This window comes from Staurois parvus, unplaced genomic scaffold (assembly GCF_062004578.1).
Source record: "Staurois parvus isolate SC_StPar_1 unplaced genomic scaffold, SC_StPar_1.0 ptg000011l, whole genome shotgun sequence".
Classification (NCBI taxonomy): domain Eukaryota; kingdom Metazoa; phylum Chordata; class Amphibia; order Anura; family Ranidae; genus Staurois; species Staurois parvus.
In genome coordinates, this window is record NW_028317807.1 from 18,319,188 (window position 1) to 18,334,225 (window position 15,038).

A 15,038-nucleotide genomic window follows, 5' to 3' on the forward strand; every position below is an offset into this window, starting at 1 on the left:
CCTGGTCTTCCATAACACCTCAGCAGTGCCACAGGCTGATAGCTTCCATGCCATGCCGCATTGAGGCAATAATTGCTGCAAAAGAGGCCCAAACCAAGTACTGAGTACATATGCATGCTTCTACTTTTCAGAGGTCCGATATTGTTCTATGTACAATCCTTGTTTTATTGATTGCATGTAATATTCTAATTTTCTGATTGTGGATTTGGGGTTTTCATGAGCTGTAAGCCATAATCATCACAATTATGACAAATCACGGCTTGAACTATCTTGCTTTGCATGTAATGAGTCTATCGCATATATTAGTTTCACCTTTTAAGTTGCATTACTGATATAAATGAACTTTTGCACGATATTCTAATTTTTCGAGTTTCACCTGTATATGGTAACTGGTAGAAACTCATTTAGCAGCAATGGCGTTCATCAAACATTTCTTGGTTAAATTTATTAGACATGTACAACTATCTGAAAAGGAATTTTAGATAATTTCTTCTTACAAAGCTCTTCCAACATTCTTCAAATGATGCCACAGCATTTCGATTGGGTTGAGGTCTAGACTCTCTCTTTCTCCTCCCAGAATACAAATGTTATTTTGTTTAGGCCAGAGTTTATTTACTCTTATTTTTCAGCTTAGTGTTTTTCAGCATACCAGACATTTATTTTGTTTGGGAAACTTGTACAGCGGCTGCCATTGCTGACCTGAACTGATAGTAAGTTGTCCATACACCAAGGCAATGTGAAATGATGAGCAACTATGCCTTTAGAAATGCTTTTGTGGCCTTTTTCAGTGTTGTGCTTGTCTAGAATTCTTTTTGAGTCTTTGATCCCTGAGGAGGCCTTTCTGTTAGTAACCAATAGTTAATTTGTATTCTTTTTCATAGGAGAGTGCAACTATAAACTACAAGTCTAGTTTCACTTGGACTTTAATATCTTAATCCAATTGCTCTCTTTTCTTTCACAAAAACAATGAAAACAGGGAAAAGTGTATAAAGAATAGAAATATATAAAAATGATAAACATTTGGGTAATGAAACAAAACTATTATTAGGCTTCTCCAATAAATGTACTGTATATGTAAAGCATGTATTAAAAACAGCACACAATGTAAAGATCCATTAAACATTAAAGAAATGCAGAAGTCTCTATCAATGTTACATTTTGCTATATAAATTTAGATAAGACTGGCCTTAGCAGCCTCTTTTCTAAGGCACTAAGTTCATCGCAGGCACATCATCTTCGCTGGACATAACACAAGCACTTGATAGGAGTGCCGACTATGTTCGCCCTTTCATAGAAGCTGTACTGCAATGAAAATGCTATATGAATGGAGGGTGGGTGAATGAATGGCCTGCCTCCTCCATTCATAGAGAGCTTTTAATTGCAACAAGCTATTGTACAGCTTTTAGGAATACAGCATAAAGGATGGGCATAGCTGGCACTCTTAAAGGGTCCCTCGCAGTACCAGAAGATTACGGCTGTGAGGGGTATGTGGGGAAAATGTGTAGAGGAGGGCACGGGACAAAAGGGACACTTCTCTTTCAATGGAAGTACTGTCCCTTATGCTGATTTAAAAAAAAATAAGCTTAAGCTTTAAACATGATAAGTATTCCTTTGTGACAATTTCATTAAAAAAAAAGACCCCTTAATATTATAAATTAATCACAGGTCCCATCTGATTCAAATGTTTTCTAACAGACTTATGTTTTGGAAAGCAGAAATGGCAAAAAATTGACAGAGGATGTTAGATCTATGCAGCTTTTAGGATCTAGTATGTGCAGGGCTGCTGAAGTAAATGTAAAATATTTCCCCAAAATTCATAATTGAAATAAGACTGCAGTAGAAACGTTGAATTAATATTAGATGGTAAAGTGCTAGATGAAAATGTTCAGGTTACGTTAACATACTTTAAATCTAAATTGGACAGGTAAACAACAAAACATGCAGTTGAAATATACGCAATGCAGGACAGTGAAGCCGATACTCACTTTCCTTCTGTCAGCATGTTTTTCTACTCAACAAATGTTCACACTTGATTGGCTCAGTGTCCTGCTCTTTACTTCTCCAATAAGCTGTTCACAGAATTGCAAGAGTCTGATATTAAGTTCAATTTACCTATGTACACTGGTGTGGCATTCACAATGCTGTCTGTTCACTAATGTTCTCTAACAAACCTCTGAGGGCTTCACAGAACAGCTGTATTTATACTGAGATTAAATTATACAGAGGTTGACTCTATTTACTAATTAGGTGACTTCTGAAGGCAATTGGTTCCACTAGATATTAGTTAGGGGTATCAGAGTAAAGGGGGCTGAATACAAATGCACACCACACATTTCAGATATTTGTAAAAAAAGTTGAAAACATTTATCATTTTCCTTCCACTTCCCAATTATGTGCCACTTTGTGTTGGTCTATTATATAAAATCCCAATAAAATGAATTTACATTTTTGGCTGTAACACCAAAATGTGGAAAATTTCAAGGGGTATGAATACTTTTCCAAGGCATTATTATATTATTATTATTATTATACAGTATTTATATAGTGCTAAAAGGTTTGCTCAGCACTGTACATTATAGTGGGGGGACAGAACATGAGACAATACAGTAACAAAACAATACACGAGGGGGTCAAGGGCCCTGCTCTTTCAAGCTTACAATCTGGGAGGGAGGGGATAGTGGTACAGGAGGAAGTGGCTGTGGGGGATGGAGTGGTAGGAGGAGTGGAGGAGATCGGCTGTTAGGTTAGGGCGGGGTAGGCTTCCCTGAAGAGATGGGTTTTCAGGGTGCGCCTAAAGGTGAGGAGGGTAGGTGACAGTCTGATGGATTGGGGTAGTGAGTTCCAGAGGATGGGGGAAGTCCTGCAGTCGGGCGTGGGAGGTGGAAACCAGGGAGCTAGAAAGTAGGAGGTCTTGTGAGGAGCGAAGAGTACAGGTTGGGTGGTATTTGGGTATCAGGTCGGTGAGGTAGTTTGGGGCAGCGTTATGAATGGCTTTGTACGTCTGTGTTAGTAGTTTGAATTTAATGCGTTGGGCAATCGGGAGCCAGTGGAGGGAATGACAGAGGGGGGTGGCAGAAGCGGAGCGGTTGGTAAGGTGGATGAGTCTGGCCACTGAGTTCAGGATAGACTGAAGCGGGGATAGTCTGTGATGAGGCAGGCCGGTGAGAAGGGAGTTGCAGTAGTCCAGACGTGAGATAATAAGGGAGTGAACGAGTAGTTTATTAGTGTCTGGGGTTAGGAACGTACGTATTTTGGAGATGTTGCGTAGGTGGAGCCTGCATGAGTTTGCCAACGATTGGACATGGGGTTGGAAGGACAGGTTTGAGTCTAGAGTGACACCTAGGACTTTGGCTTGCGGGGTGGGACTGATGGTGGCGTTGTTGGTCGTGATGGAGAGGGTGGGGGGGGGGGGGGGGGCACGGGCTGGAGGGAAAATCAGGAGCTCAGTTTTGGAAAGGTTCAATTTGAGGAAATGGAGTGACATCCAGTCTGATATGTCGTTCTGTAGGTAGGTGATACAGGCGGAGACTGAAGGGGTGAGGCGAGGGGCGTAGAGGTGATAGTTGAAGCCGTGGGAGTGTATCAGTTTGCTGAGGGAGGAGCTGTAGATGGAGAAGAGAAGGGGCCCGAGGACAGAGCCTTGGGGGACCCCAACAGAGAGGGGGAGGTGGCAGCGTTATAGGTAATGCTGAAGGAGCGTTGGGATAGAGAGAGTCTCTGATGCAAAGGGATTGTAGTTTATTAAGGAGGAGGGGGTGGTCAACTGTGTCGAAGGCCGCAGAAAGGTCGAGGAGTAGGAGGACTGAGTTGTGGCCATTAGCTTTGGCGGCTAGCAGGTCATTAGTGATTTTGAGTAGGGCGGTTTCGGTGGAGTGTAGGGGACGGAAGCCAGACTGTAGTGGATCGAGGAGGTTGTCAGTGAGGTGGGCACTTAGGCGATTGTAGACTAAGCGCTCAAGGAGCATGGAAGTAAATGGCAGCAGGGAGATGGGTCTAAGGTTCTTCAGGTCGGTGGGGTCCAGGGAGGGTTTTTTGAGTATGGGGGTGATGTGTGCGTGCTTTAGGAGGGAGGGGAATGCGCCAGTAGAGAGGGAGAGATTGAAGATGTGGGTGAGGGAGTGTAGGATGGAGGAGGAGGGTGACCGGAGTTGTGTGGGGACAGGATCAAAGGGGCAAGTGGTGAGGCGGGCTTCTGAGAAGACTTTAATGACCTCCTCAGTGGTAGCAAGGCTAAAGGAGCGGAGTGGTGGGGAGGTTATAGTGTGCGGGATGTTAGGTGTGGTGGAGTAGGGCGGTTGCGAGGTCAGAGGAGGGGAGAGTTGAATGGGTTATAGTGGGAGGGAGGCTAGGTGGGGAGGTAGGTTGAGCATTGGCGATGTCCTTACAGATTGCGTCGATCTTATTTTGAAAGTGATTGGCAATCTCGTGGGCGGTGAGTGAGGTACTGGATCGGGGTGGGGGGGAGATAGTAGGGAGTTGAAAGTGAAGAGCCGGATAGGACAGGTGGAGAGGGTGTTGATGAGGGTTACGAAGTAGGCTTGTTTGGCGGCGTGGAGGGAGGAGGAGTAGGTGAGGAAGGCAGATTTGTAGAGGGAGTATGCTCGAGGGGATTTGGCTTTGCGCCATAATCGTTCCAGCGCGCGACTGCGTCGTTTAAGATTTTTATTGTGGTCGTTCTGCCAGGGTTGAAGCGGTCAGGGCCTAATGCTACGTGTGGTTAGGGGTGCTAAGGAGTCTAAGGCAGCTGACAGCGAGTCGTTATACGCAGTAGTGGCCAGGTCAGGGCATGACAGTGGAAGGATACTGTCGTACAGACGGTCAGCTGCAGAGTGGAGAAGGGCTGGGTTCAGGTTGCGGAGGTTACGGCTGGTGATGGTTTGACGTTTGGGGGGGAAGGTGTTTGAGGACGGGGAGACGGAGAACGTAATGAGGTTGTGGTCAGAGAGAGGGAAAGGAGTGTTTGTGAGGTTGTGGTGGGTGCAGAGATGGGAAAAAAATGAGGTCCAGGGTGTTCCCGTCAGTGTGGGTGGAGGACTGTGTACACTGTGTGAGTGCAAAAGAAGAGGTTAAGTGGAGGAGTTGGAATGTAGCTGGGTTGTTGACATTGACAGGGATATTGAAGTCTCCAAGGATGATGGTGGGTAGCTCAGAGGAGAGGAAGAAGGGTAGCCAGGTGGAAAAGTCATCAAGGAAGCAGGATATGGCTCCAGGAGGACGATAGATTACTGCAATCCTCAGAGGGGTGGGGGAGAAGAGTCGGATGCAGTGGGTCTCGAAGGAGGAGAAGGATAGAGAGGGGGGGTTTGGGAGGACCTGGAAGGTGGTCAGTGGTGACAAGAGCACGCCGACCCCACCACCTCTATGACCGCTCGGTCTGGGTGAATGGGACCAGACGAGACCTCCATAGGAGAGTGCCGCAGGGGAGGTGGAGTCAGTGGCTTGGATCCAGGTTTCGGTGACCGCTAGGAGGTTGAGAAAGTGGGAGATAAAGAGGTCATGGATGGCGGTGAGCTTGTTGCAAACCGATCGGGCGTTCAGGAGTGCAACCGAGAGTGGAAGGGTGGATGCGGGGAGGAGGGGGACAGGTATAAGGTTGAGGGGATTGCGGCGGTTCGTGGGAGTAGGAGGGTGCCTAGTGGGTGAGTGAGGGACCAGGGTTTGGGGAGATATCCCCAGAGGTTGGGAGAAGCAGGGTGAGGAAAGTAAGATGTACACGAGCGCACATGCCTTCCAGTCCTGGTGTTTGGGTCAGCAGGAGAGTGAAGTATCAGCAGGAGGTGAGAAGAGCAGTAGTAGGGAGATGGTAGCAGTGAGGGTGACATGTACAAGTTTTGGGGTGGAGCAGAGGGGTAAAGAAATGAGATTTTGGGAACGCAAGAAAGTAATATGAAAAGGAGGAGTAGAGGTGACATATTAAAAAGGTACACGAAGTGGGACTCAGATTTGTAAGAGATGTTTCCCAGGGTGTTTGCTCACAGTCTGTCCAGCATGCAGTAGAGTTTCTTGCTGTTGTATCTTCCTGCTGCTTGAGTTCTCCTGCTTTAGTTCAACTGCTGTGTTTAACTGCTTCTTCTTAGCACTCCATCAACGCAGCACTCACGCAAAATCAGCACCCCCATCAGAGACTGTGCCCCCCTATCAGTGATCTCCCCCCATAAGCTGGTCTAAATTTATAGGGAGATGCTCAAATGAGCATTCAACTCCGCCCCAATTACAGTCATAAAATGGGTGCAGCTAGAGGTAAGAACTGGTCAACAGATACACAAATATAAATACACTATTTGTTCTAAATTTAACGTTTTTGGCTGTAACACCAAAATGTGGAAAATTTCAAGCGGTATGAATACTTTTCCAAGGCATTATATCTGTCTTCAGTTCTTCTTTACTACAAAAGCTAATTTCATAAATAAGCCACGCTGCTCTAAACCTTCATAGACAAAATATAAAACATGACCATAATAGATATGCTAAAGCAATACAAAATAACATTAAGATGAAGTAGTCATATAAACAGTGATTAAATCCAAGTAAAAAGTCCCAGATAAAAAAGTGCTTGAGCAGGTGTAAACAAAACAGGTGCTCCACTTCCCATTGCCTCCAGTGTTCCCATACAGACAGACACTCACAAGTTGTTGACCTACCATCAACTCTAGGACATTAGCAACCCCCTTTCCATTGCCTGTAGCCTTTAATATTCCTGTAATTCTTCCCTCCTTGCTGCAGTGGTTCTCCTAGAGCTGAGATTCCATTCACGTGTTGCTCGGCCTCTGTGCTTACCTATGTGAGTCGCCTGCTATTCTGTTGGTTTATATTTCCTTTCTCTTCCATCATTTCGTAGTCCTCCTCCCAGTTTGCTTCCCTATATAAGACATGCTCAGTGAAGCCCGCATTGCCTGAGCAACTCCCTAGTTCTCTGAGCACCCTATTAGGTGTCCAAAATCAAAATATAAACACAGGAAAAATTGTATTCTTAATGCAAAAAAGAGGTAATGCAGCAACCTACAATCTGGACACAAAGGAATTACAAAAATATTTAATCTGAAAGGTGTGCAAAACCAATATCCCCTGAAGATGTCCATTGCAGCAGACAAAATGCGCATAGGGTGAGGCCAGCTGCATATGATGTTGTACACCCACTGTTGATCCCTGGTGTTTTGTGAGTATATCTGCTTTTAATAAACCATGTGGTTTTAGTATACTACTCTGTCCTTTGTTATTTCTCCTACCCATTACTTTGCAGCACTGGCTTTGGATAACTAGTGAAAAACCCTGGAGGCAGTATAGTCAGTGGTATCCTGAGTCGTGGCCCCTAATTGGATGATTTCTGCGCTGTTGATTTCTTATCATTTGGAGATCATTACCATTTGGTAAATGAACTGGCACACCAGTCTGTGAGTTGGTTTGGGATTCTTACACGTTAACTTTCATCATTCTTTTATAAATTTTTCTTTGAGGTTTACTTCTTTGTTATGCAAAAGTGAATTATAGGTTATGGAACAACTATTTCACCATTTACAGTGGGGATCGAAAGTTTGGGCACCCCAGCTAAAAATTTGTATTAATGTGCATAAAGAAGCCAAGGAAAGATGGAAAAATCTCCAAAAGGCATCAAATTACAGATTAGACATTCTTATAATATGTCAACAAAAGTTAGATTTTATTTCCATCATTTACACTTTCAAAATAACAGGAAACAAAAAAATGGCGTCTGCAAAAGTTTGGGCACCCTGCAGAGTTAATATCTTATACTGCCCCCTTTGGCAAGTATCACAGCTTGTAAACGCTTTTTGTAGCCAGCCAAGAGTCTTTCAATTCTTGTTTGAGGTATCTTTGCCCATTCTTCCTTACAAAAGTCTTCCAGTTCTTTGAGATTTCTGGGCTGTCTGTCACGCACTGCTCTTTTTAAGGTCTATCCATAGATTTTCAATTATGTTGAGGTCAGGAGATTGTGAAGGCCATGGCAAAACCTTCAGTTTACACCTCTTGATGTAATCCCCCGTGGATTTCGAGGTGTGTTTAGGATCATTATCCATTTGTAGAAGCCATCCTCTCTTTAACTTCAGCTTTTTCACAGATGGCATCAAGTTACCATCCAAAATTTGCTGAAATTTTATTGAATCCATTTTTTCTTCTACTCGTGAGATGTTCCCTGTGCCACTGGCTGCAACACAACCTCAAAGTATGATTGATCCAACCCCATGCTTAACAGTTGGACAGAGGTTCTTTTCATTCAATTCTGTGCCCCTTCTTCTCCAAACGTACCTTTGCTCATTCCGGCCAAAAAGTTCAATTTTAACCTCATCGGTCCACAGAACTTGTTTCCAAAATGCATCAGGCTTGTCTATATGTTCATTTGCAAAGTTCAAACAATGATTTTTGTGGTGAGAACGTAGAAGAGATTTTCTTCTGATGACTCTTCCATGAAGACCATATTTGTACAAGTATCTCTTTATAGTGGAATAGTGTACCACAACTCCAGTGTCTGCCAGATCTTTCTGGAGGGATCGTGCAGTCAAACGTGGGTTTTGAATTGTTTTTCTCACAATCCTGCGAGCTGTTTTGTCTGATATTTTTCTTGGTCTTCCAGATCTTGCTTTAACTTCCACTGTTCCTGATGACTGGCATTTCTTAATTACATTCCGAACAGAGGATATTGACATCTGAAAACGCTTTGCTATCTTCTTATAGCCTTCTCCAGCTTTGTGAGCGTCAACTATTTTCAGTTTCAGTTTTCTAGACAACTGCTTAGAAGAACCCATGGTGCTGATTGTTGGGGCAAGGTCAGATGAGTCTGGGCATTTAAAACCTTTGAGATTGACATCACCTGGTCTTTCCAGACGATGATTGAGAACAATCCATGACACTGGCAGGTCTCAGCTTGGCAAAGGGGGCAGTGCATGCTATAAATTCTGCAGGGTGCCCAAACTTTTGCAGACGCCATTTTTTTGTTTTCTGTTATATTGAAAGTGTAAATGATGGAAATAAAATCTAACTTTTGTTGACATATTATAAGAATGTCTAATCTGTAATTTGATGCCTTTTGGAGATTTTTCCATCTTTCCTTGGCTTCTTTATGCACATTAATACAAATTTTTAGCTGGGGTGCCCAAACTTTCGATCCCCACTGTATGTGAAGCACATTATTGTTTAATATGAGCTAACTTTATTATTTTCACACACATATTTTTGTATTGATCACTACAGAGATATTCGTTTTGCGCAGCTTCTAGATTAATTACTGCTATTAGGTGTATCCAGTTTCTGACTTACTGTGTACTGACCTCGGCTTCATCTACCAACTTTGTTTGTCTGGACCTTCCCTAACCTCGGCTTGTTTCCTGGATTTCCTTCTGCCTCCTGCTGTTGGAACTGTGCACACTCAAGTGGTCTCCACATCTCTAGCTGGGCATACATGGGGGTCGCGACCTGGTTCCCGCTTGCTGCAAGTCCATTCCCACCATCAGGGGCCCTGGTGAAGAAGCAGGCTGGGGAACCCCGAGTTGGCAGTCTACAAGGGCTCACTATCACTGAGCCTGACTGCTTGCATAATGTGAACACTTCCTAGTGGTGGAGGTGACACTTCCAGCATCCAAGTCCCCTCTCATACAGTGAAGGAAAAAAGTATTTGATCCCCTGCTGATCTTGAATGTTTGCACCAACTGTTGTCACCTTGGTGATAGTTTGGTAGCCCAGTCCAGCCTTGTGTAGGTCTACAATCTTGTCCTTGACATCCTTGGACAGCTCTTTGGTCTTTGCCATGGTGGAGAGTTTGGAATCTGATTGTTTGATTGCTCCTGTGGACAGGTATCTTTTATACAGTTAACAAAATGAGATCAGCAGCACTTCCTTTAAGAGACTGCTTCTATTCTCAGCTTGTTACCTGTATGAAAGACACCTGGTATCCAGAAATCCTGCTGAATGATAGGGGATCAAATACTTATTTCCCTCAGAAACATGCAAATCAGTGCATCATTTGTTAGACATGCATTTCTTTTGAATTTTTTGTTGCCATTCTGTCTCTCAGTGTTACAATACACATACCATTCAATTTTTAGACTAAGAATTTCTTTGTGAGTGGGCAAACATTCAAAATCATCAGGGGATCAAATACTTATTTCCTTTACTGTAGGCTCCAGAGGCAGGAGAACTTGTGGGGGTAGTGAGGGGATCATTGCTAAGAACAAAACAAGCAGGGAAAAAAGTCTGGTCCGCAGGGCAGGAAATTAGTTTACGTCATGGAGGAAGCTGTGACTTTGATCCATTAAAGATATAAACTAAAAAGTGTTAAACATTTTTTTTTAAAGTATCCTTAATCAGTTTGAATGCTTACTTTATTTTGAAAAACTTGGAATGGTCTCACTAGTAATCTCTGGATTACCTATTACCTCTGCAAAGCTCACAGAAGTGCACTTCACCCTCCACCCTAAGACTTCCACCCTAAGACTCTGGTATCTCTTCAGAGATCAATGAAATTGTACTTTGACTTTATTTGACTTGAATGCAAATTAGCCTTATTCAAATATGAGGCTATAATTGGCCCGAAACACCTCAGAGATTTCTTGTGAAATCAAATATATCATCTCAGTAGGAATTTTACTGAAAAAATGAAGCTTCTTACTGTTTTACTATTGGTTAGGAAACGAAAATAAGGACAATAAAAAAAAAAAAAAAAAAAAAAAAAAAAAGGTGGACTGGCTTACCCTTGCAAGAATTGCGATTCAATAGCAACTGTGAGTGATTACTAAGTAAAAGAGTTACTTAGTAACCAGGAATAAGTGCTGACATATTCAGTCATTGTGAGACGCAGTAGTACGTCTATTGGCTCTTCTGCACATTATACAGAAACTGCAATGAGTGCAAACAGTGGGGAGACGTGCCTTGTGCTGATAAATCAGCTCTAACAGTGCTAACAATTGATTAAGACCACAATTTTTTAGTTATAACTATAATTATATAGTTATATATGCCTACTAGGCTCCAAAGCAGGAAAACTTGGCATTGGTGTCACCTTTTGAACCTGCATTTGTGTTGATGCCCCCTTCCTAAACAAAATCTTAAAAATGACTAATTTTTTTTTAAAGAATTACTAATGACAGTTAGTCCCAGAACACAGTTTCAAATGCTTTTATGTACTGAGGAGCATTGGGGCATATTGTATTAGGCAGTCCATTCAAAATAAATAGTCTGTAAGGCACCTGAGCACACAGAAAATAGGCCATGCTACATTTTTTTCACACCAAATGCGATTTTGAAATCACGCTACTTCAGCAGAAGTAGCAAAATTTCAAAGCCACTAGTCAGTGCGATTTCATGTGCGGCTTGCCAACATCTCTGCTACTTCATGCATAGATGTCAATGCAAGTTGCACATGAAATTGCCAAAAATAGTGCAGCAACATTTTTCAAAATCAGTGCAAGTCACAGTAGGTCTAATTTGAAAGTTTCCACAGGCACAATAGGGTGTGACTCGTCATACGATTCTGAACTGTCAAATCGCATGACAAATTACATTGGTGTAAACGGGGCTTTGTGTTGGTGTGCTCTGTACTTTTTTCACATGGTGATCCTGCCAGTAACACACTTCCTGTCCTATGGTGACAACACTCACTCACTGAACTGCATCTATGGAGGTGCAGTGTAGTAGTGTGTTGAGGACTACAGGACATCTCCCTCTCTCATCTTCATATTATTGGGAGAGGGGGGGTTCTGTAATTCACAGAGATGAAGTGGATAGTGATGCTAACACTGCCAAAGACAACAGTGCAGAATGCATAGGAAGCTACAGGAAGCTAGGAGCTCAATGGATTTCAGGTGGGATCAATGGGTACTTTTTGGACTTGTGGATCAGTTACATTTATACCAAGTTGCTTTCAATGCTTAATGAAAAATAATCAAAATAAGGAAAAACACACACAAAAAGGTCATTGTTAGGGTTTCCTTACACTTTACGTTAGACACAGGTAGACAAGTAGTATTTTGAGGAGATCAGCCATGGCAGCCCCATTCCTTTTTTATTACAGATTCACTTTGAAACCTCATAAAACCAGATTTTATTGAAATTCTCAATGTGAAAAGAATGGACACAAAGTGGACCAGGATCCTGATTTGTGCTATTTCCTTGAGAAACATTTTTTTTAATTTGCTCATCACTAATAGTAAGGTTACAGTCTTTCTTTATGTAATGACTCCATCAGTCTGACAGCCACCATTAACCAAAGTAGGAATTTTAGCCAGTTTTTTTTAAAGCATTTTCATTAGACTAGAAAACAAATGCATCTTAAAGTTAAATGTGTCCTCACCCCTTTAAATATAAACCATGATCTCGAAGCTATCTACTTTGTTTAGAATGAGCTCGATTAAACTTCCTGCCAAAGCACTATGCCCAAAATGTCCTACCCATTCATTAGGGTGGTAGGACTGCCGAGTCATGAATCTGAGGCTATAAAACATATTTTATGGTGAAATCACAAAGCCCACATAATTTCAGCAGTTATTTTTGTTGTGCATTCCTTATTTTAGTCCCTTCAGCCCACAAAATATAGGGAAAGAATGTATAACGGTCATTGGTTTTCCTGCAGAAACGGGAGTTGGCATGTCACATATAATTATATGTAAACTGTAGTAAAAAAAGTCTGCTTTTTTTTTCTTCTTGTTAGGTGAACAAAACTTAATGTTGAAAATATGATAGTACATTGTGCTTTAGCTAAGGGAAACCTTTGATTTGTATCCAAAAAGCCACACAGCATAACCACATTATAATTGTCAAAAATACAATGGGAACTTTTACACTCTTTTCATGCATGTGCTGTATGTAGAGTAGGTGACAATGTAGGCTGTAAAGGCATCAGGCGCTAGAGAGTTTATAGTGCGTGTGATTGGTGATCTGTCAGGATGCAATTTACTTTAAAGCTGGGTACACACGATAAGAAAATCGGGTGAATGATCGTCCGGTTTTCCTCATGTCCACAAATCAAACCCAAGGATGATACTGATTGTATGAAAATTCTTGGACAATGGGGTTTTTTTTTTGTTTGACATAGAAATGTTGTAGAGTAGATTATTGTTGTTTATTGGTTCTGATCATGTGCAGACTTTTATATAAGATTTTTTTTGTATGAAAACAGTACACTTAAATCAAAACTTGTTCTGTTCACGTACAAGAACAATTTTGGAGTTGGTCCTTTTAGAAATTTTTGTTTGAAAAGTCTGAATTGGGTGTTGAAAGCTGTGTATACACTGTACGAATCTCGGACAATCGTTCCTTGTGCGGAATTTTTCTTCCGACTTTCTTATAGTGTGAACCCAGCTTAACAGTCTCTTGCTACAAAACCTTACATTAGTCTCACATTGGTAATGTTGAATTTTGGTAACATTGCTGTATAAATTACATATTTTTTTTGCTCCACAGATAGGTTGAAAAAAAGACACTGAGTTTAACCAACAGAAAAATTAATAAATAAACCTCCCCCTTCACGGGTACTGGGAGACACAATCCACTGTGTCCAGTGAGCCCCTAATGGAGGCACTCACCTGTCTCCATTTAGTCTTACACCTATTCAGGGACCCTTTCCCTCCTGTAACAGGGACATTCTGCATCTTCACACAGTGACAGATCGTTTGTCATCTAGGTTGTGATAAGCACAGGGTAGCCAGAGATAGAGGTCCATTTGTGCCCCTTCAAAGCCTGAAATAGTCTAAAAAGGATTCATAAGTCCTTACTACTGTCAAGAGGAATCCACTGTAGCATTTTTCCAAAGGTTAGACGGGGATCTAGATTTAGCCTTTCCTAGAATGGTTTTCCCAGTTTAAGGTCTACATTTCTGTTTCTACACCTAGCTGGCTCTAATTTCCACGGCTAGAAGCACATTTTTACATGTAGGTTCATTTCTAACTGGCAATTTTTCAAGCCAATAAAAGTATTCTTAGCATTCTTTAAGATCCTGGAGCCCTGCAGCCTGGGCATCAACATCACCACCACAGCTTTCCTCTCCTCTTAAGCTGCTTGATTACCAGCTCAGTTGGGAGATGTCAGAAGAGGAACTTAATTGGCTATACTGGCAGCACGGAAATGAAGCCTGGCTCTTTGGCACATAAAAAAGAAGCAGCTGTTTGGGAAGAGGACAGAGAGTGAGGGGAGAAGACACAGAAGTGTGACCAGGGAAGTAACAGGAGGCAGGTAGTCTGCCAGCAGGGAAGAAGTACCCTGGAGAAATGAGCCACAAGTGAGTGACTGACAGCTATGTGGAGGGGAGATGTCCACAGAAGCCCTAAACAAAAAAAAAAGAAAAAAAAAAAGAGAAACACTAGCCAACAGGGAGAAAGAGGTCAGACAGTGGATTTTAGTCACCCTATCTATTCACAATGGATCGTGAGCTGAAGGGACTGCACAGTGACCCCACTATCTGAACCTGAAATAGACAACTGCAGTTGTCATCCCTTGTGATAGCAATAAAGTTGAAATAAACAAAACAAATATGAACGTGCACGATGGTCCTGCACGCATATGTTAACAGTTATCGTACCACATGTGAGGTATTGCTGTGATAGTCAGAGCGAGAGCAATAATTCTAGCACCAAACCTCCTATGTAACTCTTAACTGGTAACCTGTAAAGGCTTTTAAAGAGTTGTCTATGGAGATTTTTAGGTATCATAGTTTGGCACCGTTCCATGGGCATACTCAATTTTAAAGCGTGCCACGCTAGGTATCTATTTACTTGACATAACATCATCTTTTAGATTTGAACAAACAATTGGGTATTTTGCATTAAAATTCATGACAGTTTATTCTTTTCCCAAAAATTTGCTTTTCAAAAAACACTGCGCAAATATTGTATGACTTAAAAATATGCAACATCACCCATTTATTCTATATGGACATAGCATAGTAAAATATAGAATGTTTGGGTTTACAAGTAGTTTTCTAGCAAAAAAAAAAATGCTGATTTTTACACGTAGGAGAAACGTCAGAATTGGTCTGGATTGGAGCTGGTTAAATAGTACTACAAGATCTAGAGTATTTGTTTCTTGCTTGAATACTA